A 12,252-nucleotide genomic window follows, 5' to 3' on the forward strand; every position below is an offset into this window, starting at 1 on the left:
AGGTTCCATTGTGTTGAACACCTGTGTAGTCAGTCTCCAAATAATAGGAAAGAAAGGAGCTCCTAGCACAAGGCCTTATGACTAGTTTTCTTCCCTTTCCCGCGAAGCCTTCCTTACATAGCTATAGAAGCATGTCCTCGATTGTAGTGACAGCCTGTAGCTTACTTTGCCTAGTATCGTACGAGCCTTCCGAGCGCCGAACACCCATCTTCCGCTTCTCAGCACCAACAAGGCACCAAGCAAATCAAAGTTGGATGAAACTTAATAGGACGAGAAGTGTGGTTTTTTCATATCAGCGGCATGCACTGTTTTGCTCGTTTCGGACTGATATAGCTGTAGACTTCGTGTGGTATTTTCTTTACTTATTAAATACGCAAAAACATGGAAACATTGGTGTCAGTTATGTCTACCACGATTTTCAAACATACGAATACATTTTTTTATTTAAAAAATACATATTTCACATGTCTAGACAGTGCGTAGCGTTACCTAATACACAATGGCATTGTCAATTGCAATGCATTTATTATTATTGCGTTTGATCTCTCCACAAATTCTATCAGGAGGCCGCGCCGCAACATGAGCCCCCCCCCCCCCCCCGAACAAAATTTCTGGCTACGCCACTAGTGGTAGCATCCAAGATTGAGGCACACCACCGCTGCTTCGGAGGTGCGACGGCGCAAGTGAAAAACAAGTTTGCAATTATCCTCTCCCCTCCGTTTTTTCGGTTCGACAGCGTTTGCAAGCACATCAGGACAGGGTGTTCAGTCAACCTACCCCTTGCGGCGGAATTTACTGGTGCCGGCCCCTTCACTCCTGACTCGACTCGGCACGTTTACATGAACCCAGTAACCGGTTTTTGACCCGATAACTTGACTCACGAGTGTTTTGGGCCGAACAATGCCTTACTGTGTGATCTAAGGGGGGGGGGGGGAGTGTGAGGTGCTTTTTTGTGTGGCCTTGCATCCCGCTTCCTTTTGGCACCAGAAGCTCAGGAAAAAAAGAAAAGTAGAAATCCTTTCCAAATACAGCCCAAGCAAGAAAAAAAGGAAAGATAGAAATAAAGTTCGTCCAGGTTCTGAGAAAAAAAGTGTGCCCATGAACACAGACAGGCAAAAATGGTGATAGAGTGTAGTAGCGACAAAATAATTTGTCACCAGGTGGAGCCACGTCGCACTAGTCAAATTTTAGCGCGAAATTCAAATCCCCGCTGAAAATACATACACAACTTTCAGAGCCTGTAAAACGCAAACACTAGGTTCGATACGGATAAAAATTGCGGCTTAACCATCAAGAAAGAAAAAGGGAGGAAATGTTGCGGACGAAATTTTGATATTCGGCTTAGTTTTTTCCAGAGATGACAGGAAAGTTCGACATATCAAAAAGCACCATTTTTCTGGAAATTGGCGTCTAATTGGTACAAAAATGCAACTTAAACAATAAAATCTGCCCGCAACATTTCCTCTATTCACTAAAGAAGAAAACGCTGCCATAAACCTCGTGAAAATTGAGCCATGTTTAGACACGGTATAGCTTCTGAAAGTTCCCATGTATTTCCTATGGACACTGTCACTGGTGAACCCTCGACGCTCATTGAATCTGTATAAATGATGCTTTTTTTGATGTTTTCATTGGTTATTTTCTGTACCGCAACACAAATGGCATAACACTCAGCGGTGAAACCTGTAGCACATGACGGCAGTCGTACTGCGTTTTTATTTTTTCCTTGTATTTCTGCGCTTCCTACCTGAGCATGAGTTTTTGACCCATCAGTATAAAATGCAGTATAATTTCTGTATTTTTGTTGTAGTGCTAGATATTCTTGTATTATATGGCCATGTGGTGTACAGGTTTTCCTGAGGCGTGTTAGTGTGACGTCACACACTGTGCGAAGAGTGTACCACGGTGGTAGCGCTTCGTGTCTTGGGGCAATATTTTTAATTTCATTTAGTATGTTCAGAACTTGAGATTTTTCTTCGAAGCGCAAGAGCAACGGCTTAACTGCGTGAGGCTTGTTGAAGAGTATTCGGCATGGGCATTTCGTGACAATTGGGTAACAGAGATGTTTGGGCTGAGAAAGGATTTTGAGGATGTATGTACAAGTTAGGGCAGTTCTACGATCTTCTAAGGAAGGTTCATTCGTTTCCACATACAGACTTGCTATTGGTGAAGTTCTGTAAGCACCGGAAGACAACCTTAAACCAAGATTGTGGATAGGATCCAGTCGTTTTATGTAGGACGGTCTTGCTGAGCCATATACTATGCACCCATAGTCTAACTTAGAGCGAACCAGAGAACGATATATATGTAATAGGCATGCCCTATCAGACCCCCAGCGTTTTCTTGACAGTAGTTTTAGCACATTGAGGGCCTGGGAAGCTTTTTGCTTTAAACTGTTTATATGTGGCAAGAAAGTGAGCTTTTTATCGAGAGTTATCCCTAGAAATTTATGCTCTTGTTTGACAGGTAATGGGGCTTGGTTTAGATATAGTGTTGGGTCGGCCTGTAGGTCTCGTCTCAAAGAGAACAGAACCACTACTGTTTTCTGAGGGGAAAATCTAAATCCGTTTCTATCTGCCCAGGTAGCCAGTTTATTTATTGTTATTTGTATCTGTCGCTCACAGGTAGGTATGCTGGAAGACGTGTATGCTATTTGGAGGTCGTCTACGTAAACTGAGTACATTATTGATTTTGGGATTACTTTTCCTATGGAGTTCATTTTGATGATGAATAAGGTCGTGCTGAGGATGCACCCCTGGGGTACGCCAGTTTCTTGAATGAAAGTGTTGGAGAAGGTTGCACCTAGGCGGGCTCTGAATGTACAGTTGCTTAGGAAGTCGCTCAAACAGCCCAGCATCCTGCCGCGGATACCTAGGTAAGCTAGGTCACGGAGGATACCGAACCTCCACGTGGTATCGTAAGCCTTCTCCAGGTCGAAGAAGACCCCGATACAGTGTTGGTTGTGGATGAACGCTTCCCGAACTGTGTTCTCAAAGCGAACGAGGTGATCCGTTGTGGAACATGTCTTTTTAAACCCGCATTGGTGTATATCTGAAAGTTGCAGAGACTGAAGTATGAAGGTTAGTCTGATGTTTAGAATGTTTTCGCATGATTTTGCTATACAACTAGTGAGTGCTATTGGCCTGTAACTGGTGGGACTAGTTGGTGGTTTCCCAGGTTTTAGGAAGGGTACTATGATTGCTAATTCTTTCCATGCTTGGGGGATTTCTCCACTCATCCATATTTTATTGAAAAATTTTAGGAGAGCCTCTATGGCAGTCTCAGAGAGGTGAGCAAGCATGGCATAATGTATATTGTCTGGGCCTGGTGCTGTCATTTTACCGGATGTTAGTACTGTGTTTAGTTCCTGCATTGTAATAACCTGATTGTTGTCTTCATGTATGCATGTTCCAAAGGGCAGTTTTTGTTTTTCTACTATTGTTTTGTGCTCTTGAAATGTGTGTGTGTAGTTGGAGGAGCTTGAAACTGTGGAAAAATGCTCACCCAATATGTTGGCCTGCTCTTCTAATGTTGTTTGAGTACCGGGTGTTGTTAGCATTGGAAATGTGAATGGAGTAAAATTTCCTGTGAATTTCCGCACCTGCTCCCACATTTTCTTTGATGATATTGAGCTGTTTACGGAGGATATGTACTGTTGCCATGATGCCCTTTCTGCGTTGCGTCTAATGTATCGTGCTTTGGCTCTAGCCCTTTTGAAGATGAGCAAGTTTCCTACAGTGGGATATCTGCGAAGGTTGCCCCAAGCCTAGTTTTGCTGCTTTTTAGCCAATGAACATTCATTTGACCACCAAACTTTGTGTTTTTCGTGCAATTTCAGACGTTTGTGGGATGGCTTCTATTGGTGCAGATATTAAGCATGTGAGAAATTTTTCATTTATTTCTTCTATAGTAAGGGTTTCGGCATATTCTTTTTCTAGTGTGGCCTTCGTTCTGAAAAGTTCCCAATCGGCGAGGTGAATTTTCCATCGCCGTGGCTTCGTAGAGAGGATGACTGTAGCTGATGTTAGCTTTAAAACCGTAGGTAAGCGATCCCTTCCCCGAGGGTCGCCTGAAACATCCCAAATAAAATCATTAAAAACCGATGGAGATGCAAATGCTAAATCGAGGCATGTCATTTTTCCAGAGCTGGGGCAGCAGTACGTGGCTTTTCCCGTATTCATTAAACATATGTTAATCGAAAGAATAAAATCCTCGATGAGCTGACCCCTGGAATCAGTATGCTCACTTCCCAAGAATAAGGAGTGTGCGTTAAAATCCCCCATTGTCACATATGGCTCAGGCAACTGTTCCAGAAGTTATTCTAGGTCATGCATGGTAATTGTGTTGTGTGGTGGTATGTACGCAGAGCATATTGTTATTGTTTTATGGCTAATGATGTTTACTGCGACCGCTTCTAAGTTTGTCTTTAATGATACCTCTCTTGCAGGGACATCGCTTTGCGTAATGATAGCGACGCCTCCCGAGAGTCGGCTAGCTTGCACTCGGTCTTTCCGGAAAATATTATATCTTTTTAGGATGTTTGTGTGCTGTGGCCCAAGGTTCGTTTCCTGCAGCCACACAGCTGTAGGTGCCATTGCTTTCAGCATATCGGTTATGTCCGTGTAGTTTCTGTGTAGGCCTCTACAGTTCCATTGTATTAGCTACGCCATTGTGATAAGCTTGGGATTGGGGAAAGTTATTTATTCTCAGGAGCAGTGATTCGTGGTTTCCCTTTTTTCTCTAGGGAGTCTCGCCGCCGCTGCAGCGGTGGCGAACCAGGAGTTGAATCCATCGCCACTTTCGTGGCGCCGGATTTCCGCGGAGACGCCGCGGATGCGTGTGTTTTAGATGTCGGCGGACTTTCGCTGACATCCATATCCTCCACGGTGGACGTGGAGCTAGGATGCTTCTTGGTTGCGATGGCTCGTGGCCTTCACATTTGTCCTTTTTGTTGGCACCGCTAAACCAGGCCCTGCTCCAGCGGCAGAGTCTCTTGGGCCAGCAGGTGCCTTCTTAGAGGGGTGGGGCGACAGGTCCAGTTCAGCAGAGCTGTTCTGGGTGTCTGTCGCCGAGGATGCCGCTGCTGAAAGTGGGGCTTGAGGGCCTCTGGCGAGGATCGCGTTGTCTTCTCGCGAAAGTTTCAGCCCTGTGAACTGTACCACCGACTTCTGTGGTGGGGACTTGGGTATCAACACCAGGTCCACCGGACAGACCTGTGTGCCGACAGAAACTGAAGGCGGCGGCGGTCCCCGCTTCAGAGTATGTCCCTTTGTGTTGGAAAGAGACGCGTTTTTTTGCCTCAAGGTAGGACAGGTTTTCTGTGGTCTTCAAAGTTATAATTTGTTTTTCTGTTTTCCAGACTGGGCAGGACCTGGAGTATGCGCCATGTGCGCCATTGCAGTTGATGCATTTTGGTGTGCGTTCGCATCTTTCTTCTGTATGTGCGTCTTCTGCGCATGTGACACAAGTGGGCTTACCCCGGCAAGCCAACATGCTGTGTCCAAAGTGCTGGCACTTGAAACATCGTCTCGGATTGGGTATGTATGGGCGGACTTTACAATGGAGTTATGCGGCGTGGATGGAGTCACGCAGAGTTGTGCCATTGAAAGTTAGGACAATGTGTTTTGTCTTGATTTCAGCATTGTTTCTGCGGATGGTTATTCGTCGGGATGCTATTACTCCTTGTTCAGCTAGTTCTTCTTCCATTTCCGCATCGGTACTCTGTAGGAGTTCATATTCAGATAGGACCCCCTTTGAGTGGTTCAGGGTGCGGTGCGGGGTTACCTGTACGCTCATTTCTCCAAGATTCTGTAATGACATCAGTTTGATACTTTGTTCTTTTGTGTTTACTTCTACAAGGAGATCTCCGGTTCGCTGTTTTTTTGCTTTGTAGTCTTTGCCTACACAGCTTTTTAGGGTGTTGGCGATGACAAATGCAGAGAGGTTGGCTACTGGTTCATCAGTGTTTCAGTGAACCATAAAAACTTTGCAAACGTTTCTGGCTTCTGTGGATTCAATTTCTTCACATCGCTGCGACCCCTTTTTGGGGGCCGATCAGATTTTTTTGCAGATTTATTCATACGGAATGTATAAACTAAGGGTTCCTGATACTTTGTCGCCTCTGATTCACCCTTATACGCAGAGGAAGGTCCTGGGACTCCCCGCCTGGTAGACAGACGAGGAGCCCATCGGCCGAGGATTGACCACTTCCTCGACCGCCACCGTTCATGGTTTCTTCCCTCCACCTCTCAACCTATCGCCACGGTATGGATGACAGCTTCGGCATGGGGGCTAAGGGTCCGTGGTGGCGCCAAGCACCAACACCTCGTTACACAAGGTGCCCCTGCGGGAGAGAACCTAGAATCACGTGGAGCTCATGCCAAGCACCAACACCTCGTTACACAAGGTGCCCCTGCGGGAGAGAACCTAGAATCACGTGGAGCTCATGTAGTTACTTCAATAGGTGCGTTGAAGTAACCATCGCGCAATCCCCATTGAGATTTGGGCTCTGTATTGCCGACCGCTGAGGCTCTGATCACTAGGGTGTTTCACTTAAGAAGTTCTGCAATATTGAAAAAAAAAAATAAGCTTTTCCAGTTAGAAGTTCACTTTTTTTTCGGCATAGCATTGCCAGCGAAGTAGTGCATCAGAATACAGCTAAGGCGTGCAAACTAGCAGGCTGGTTAACTAATACTGAATAGTTAATTTTAGGTATTACTATTAGGCTCCTTAATTACTGAGAGGCGCAAAGCCCACTGTAAGTAATGTCCATATCAGTTTTTAGAATTTCGAACCCCCCGGCGCTGTGGCCCAACAAATTTTGGCTATTTCGATGAGTTGCGTGCACTGGAGAGGTTGCTTTGCCTGAAAGCGTCTCGAAAGCGCATGTATTTTGGCGCGATGTAGCCAAAATCTATTGGGGTACAGCGCCGAGGGTAACCGCGTTTTCGGAATTCTATAAACTGATACAGACATTACTTACGGTGGGCTACACTCCTCTGAATAGATGATGAGCCTAACAGTCATAGGAAAAAGTTAACTATTCAATATTAGTTAACCAGCCTTTTATTTAATACAGCTGCATTCCGGTGCGCTACACTGCTGGCCTATGCCGAAAAAGCGTCTTCTAACTCAAAAAGCCTATTTTTAAAAATTGCAGATCACCTTAGGTGAAACACCCGGTACATTACTCGATCGAAGTCTTGCAACATAGTTCTACAGTGCTCTTTTAATGACCGGCTAGTGAAGCACCCAGTTAACGAGTAAGACTTTTCATAGTCCCGAAGAAAAATCTAATGAACTCCGTCAGATACATTCCGCCTTTACTGTTCCGCGAAGGTTTCGCACACAGACATTAAACGTTTTACCTAACTAACGAAGATGTTGGATTTGACTGCGTTAGTCACGCCATATAGGTGTATGCTGTAAACATTATTAGAGCAGGTCAACTGTTTGAGGCCTGAAAAACAGGCAGCTACTTGTCAGCTGCCTGCAATCCCGTTCCGGCCTGGTTCATGCCTTGAAGAATTTCGCTGGTGTGAGTCATTGGAGGGAATTAAATCGCTTCCGTACATTATCAAACAAAGGCGTCCAAATGGCAACCAAACTCACTGCGTGCACCCATAACGTTTATTGTTTCCGACTTATACGCAGGAAGACGAGACAACACCGATCGAGACGGGAGAAATGTAATAAATTTCTATTGCAATGCCAGAAGTTCGACTGAAGAAAGACCGTCTTGGTTAACAGGAATCAGACTATATTTTGAAAAGTTGGCTTTTTGAGTTTTAAGACCGCTTCTTTCAGCATAGCATCGTCTGCGGTGTAGTACATCAGAATACAGCTAAGATGTACTAACTAGCGAGCTTGTTAACTAATACTGAGTACTTAACTTTTTAACTATTACTGTTAGGATCCTTAATTATCGAGAGACGTGTAGCCCACCGTAATTAATATCCATGTCAGTTTTCAGAATCTTGAAAATGCGCTTACCTTCGGCATTGTTGCTCAACAAATTTTGGCTACATCGCACCAAAATATATGCGTTTTGGAGAAGCTTGCAGGCAAAGCAACCTCTCCAGTGCAGGCAACTCGTCGAAATAGCCTAACTTTATTGGGCTACTTCACCCAGGATAACAGCGTATTCTAAATTCTAAAAAAATGATATGGATATTTTTTTATGGTGGGGTACACGCCCCTCAATAATGAAGCAGCCTAACGGTAATAGTTAAAAAGTTAACGATTCAATATCGGTTAAACATTATGCTAGATAGCACGTCTTAGCTGTGTTCTGATGTATTCCACCGCTGACAATGATATGCCGAAAAAAAAACTGTCTTCTAACTCAAAAAGCCTATTTTTAAAAATTGTCTGAAGTCTTAAGTGAAACACCCTGTATAGTACCTCTCTTTCTTCGTGCTTTAAACTGAGCAAGTTCCTGTTTGTGGAAAGGACCTTCCACTAAGGAAAACCATATACTCTGCTCTAAATGCTGTAATCAACGCTTTCAATAATTCAGCAGGATGCGTTGTTGGGCAAGTTGGTTCATATTGCATTAGAAAGATGGGATGCGCACATGGAACAATCACAAGAAAGAAGACTTCCAGTACCGTCTTCTGTGCTGTGATTGTTCCATGTGAGCATCCCATCTTTCTTATGCTTTCAATAAATTGAACACAAAAATGTGGACGAAGCGGCCACGTCGTGTGGTACATGCAGTGATCGTGACTATCACCGCCCAGTTTAGCTATTTGCACGAGTTAACGAATTCTGTACCACGATTTATTAAAACGGCACAAAATTCGGTTGTCAACTGCACGCTGCACATCACTATAAGTAGCGCGACGAAATAGTGTTAAGCAGTAAGATACATACGCGCTGCATGCATTAGTGTGGTGCACCGAGGAAAGGCTCTGAAGTTCTGAACACGGGTGGTTTGAAAGTCGAATAAAATCATCACGACATGTTTACGCAAAAAGCGTACTGGCGCTAAAAGACGGAGAAAACACACGCAACAAGACAGGACTGGCGCCAGTACGCTTTTTGCATGAACATGTCATGCTACAGCCAACTAGCTCAAATCAATGTATTACTAAAAGCATCACGTTCTTGGAAAGAGCGCCACTCAGGCTGTCGGGAACAATAATGACTGCCTTAATCGGCACAATTTCGTCGTCAAAAGGATAGGGAAAATGCTGCAATGCGTTATATGCCCTGAAGACTTCTCACGAACGTCTTCCAGGATTGTACAGAATACACTTCGTCGTCAAATAAATGCTACACATTCGTGGAAAACGCTGCTCAGCGTCAGTCACGCTAAGAAATGCCTTCTTTCTTGCTACACAACATCCCGTACTGACTTCAAACGCATGGGTGTATACCCCCCCCCCCCCCCCCCCCCCCCAGTTCACACAGTTCGGAAAAAATCCTCGTCAGAGAGATATACCGAAGAGTCCTCTCAGTGCCTTCCACAGCACAAACAGCACCGCCAACACAACCACTACGACGCCCACAAACGCCGTCACCATGTTGCGGTGCCTCATGCCGCCGCCGTCCTGCTCCACGAATGCCCTCCAGATCATGAAGACGCCTCCGAGCAGCACGATCACGCCCAGCGATAAGACCAGCCAGGAGAGCGTCAGGAGCTTGGCCGTCCGCTCGAGCCACGAAGACAGCAGCTGACCGCCGCCGTCGTCGTGCTCCTCAACGGCGATGACCACTCGGTTCAGGCGCGGGGTGATCGCCCCGTACGACAGAGTCCGCGAGGAAGGGTTGAGCAGCGGCTGCGAGCCCGACGAACCCTGCAGCGACTCTTCGAAGATGGGCGACAGTGTGGGCGCGTACGGGACGGACGAAGTACACCTTCCTGGGCCTTCGGCGAGACCACGGCTTCGGAGGCCTGCTCCTGGCGACCCCTGTTGGTGGCCTTGATTTCTGTTCTCGGACGGTGGATGCTTCGAAGCCGCTGTCGTAGAAACGCATGGCGGAGAATTCGCGTGGCAGGTACCCGCGGATGCTACCGCCGCAGGCTGGCTGCAAGACACAAACACAGTGTCCTTTATACGTTGGGTGGAGTACGTATTTGTGCGAGAACTTCGCTAACGGAGTCAAGTTTACCGCACGTACACTCCAACGGAAGCAAGCCGCGACCTGCCTTGTCGTTCCCCTACAGGCAGTACACTCTCAAATGAGGACCAATAGATTTCTCACTGAAACGCAGCCCCAAATTATGAGTTTGCGCCTGTACTGTCTGTATAGCTCGACAGCGATATGCCATTTCGTTTTGCATTCGCTTATCAGGTCATGCGATACACAACATGATACAGCAAACGGCCCAGGCTGATATAACGTCCACTAATCGGGAGGAAAAATGTCAAAACTGGCAGCCCAAAAATGTGATACAGACTTATATCACTGTCGGCGACCCCGAGTGCAGCTCAAACTAATCGATGTAGGCCATGAACAGGCGATGTTTGTGCTTATATTTTTACTTTATAGTTTGTTTACTCGGCTTGATCTGCTGTATGAAAATGAGGTCAAGCTGTCTTTCTCCCTCTCCTCGTCCTCCTCCGGCCTTTTGATTATTTGCATCAGTGCCAAAACCACTTTATTGTGGTGATCCATCCCCTGCTGTGGCCCTTTTTCTTTGCTTCCGAATAAGGACCGAGGAGCAGTATCAGAAAAACCGGTCCGACGCTCAAACCTCTTGCAGGCCGCAAGAATACAAAAACGTCTCCTCAATAATTGTGTATGTAGGCCACTATTTAGGACAGGAATAATGAAGACGGTACAACTACAGTGAAGGGCGCACTCGTGATTGGGACGGCTCAGTTGCACGGTTTTCAAGTAGCGCATCCCTTTTAGGGGATGCCATGTGAAATAAGTTTGCCGGTTCCCATCGTTCCTGAAAAAATTATTTTACAACAGGGGGGTATTTTCGGTAAGTAGTTAACTTAGGAGCAGAGCTGGCTTCGTCTAGCCAGACAAGATACACGTGAGCCATATGAGTTTGGTTTGTGGTTTGGTTTATGGGGTTTAGCGTCCCAAAGAGACTAAGGCTATGAGAGACGCCGTAGTAGAGGGCTCCGGAAATTTCGACCACCTGGGGTTCTTTAACGTTCACTGACATCGCACAGTACACGGGCCTCTAGAATTTCTCCTCCAAAGAAATTCTAGCCGCCGCGGCCGGGATCGAACCCGCGTCTTTCGGGTCAGCAGCCAAGCACCATAACCACTGAGCCACTGCGGCGGCTTATGAGCCATATGAGGGCGCACTTTCCGCACTGCACTTGATCTGTGCTATCCGTACCATAGCCACTAAGCCACCGCGGCGGCCCTTGCTGAGAGAGTTTCATTCATCAAGAGGGCGAAACCGCGCCGTTGGAGCCTGCTGCTGCTGTAGCACCCGCAGCACCACCAGATGCACCAGTTGCAGGAAAGAAAAGGCTGGCTGCGCCTGCTAAGCTCATGGCACAGCTATTGGAAGAGCAGCGCCAATTGCGCTCTGCACTAGAGCGCCACCGTGCCGAAACTGTAGCAATCCAGAAGGAGCGGCTAGAAATACCGAAGCGAAATGAAGCTCGCGAACATAGGCTGCCCGATATCTTGGAAAAGATGCACAAAGACAAATAAATTATGCGTGAAAGGGCGTGTGTCCTTGCAGTTCTTTGTCTGTTCCGTTATCCCATCCTCTGCTGCGCTACAGCTTGCTTTTCAGGTAAATACATAAGTATGCTTTTGTTGCCGCTGTCATGCATTTCTTTTCTGTGCCTGCCTTGGGTAGCACTTTATTTCTGAAGACATGCCACGGCAACGCGAAAAAACTGCCACATTAGTCGGAGAACACATCACGAGCTAGTTGGTTTTCCACCACAACGAAAACAGTGCGAACTTCACGAACGACTGCAGAAAGAGGAGACGAGATGGAGGCGCCGACTAACAACTGAAATTTTATTGATCTGACACATCGGTAAATATACTCAAGGCATTAAAAACAACAAGAAGGATGAGACATGAATCACAGACAATCGCAGCTGGATAAGGAATTACGTTTCCTTTCGACAGCTCAGCAGTCGTGATTTTCTGCTCGTTTCCTGCTGCGATTGTCTATGATCCATGTCTCATCCTTCTTGTTGTTTTTGATGCCTTGAGTATATTTACCGATGTGTCAGAGCAATAAAATTTCAGTTGTTCGTCACCGCCTGTGTCTCGTCTCCCCTTTCTGCGTCATTTGTGAAGTTTGCACTGTTTTCG

The 12,252-nt window shown here is 46.2% G+C and overlaps 1 pseudogene; it reads right to left on the minus strand.

Moving 5' to 3' along the window:
• Nucleotides 1-9,431: 9,431 nt before the first annotated feature.
• Nucleotides 9,432-11,802, minus strand: LOC149337160 (uncharacterized; annotated as a pseudogene).
• Between the last annotated feature and the right edge of the window lie 450 nt (nt 11,803-12,252).

This window comes from Amblyomma mixtum, chromosome 7, assembly GCF_055824585.1.
Source record: "Amblyomma mixtum isolate Tamu chromosome 7, ASM5582458v1, whole genome shotgun sequence".
Lineage (NCBI taxonomy): Eukaryota > Metazoa > Arthropoda > Arachnida > Ixodida > Ixodidae > Amblyomma > Amblyomma mixtum.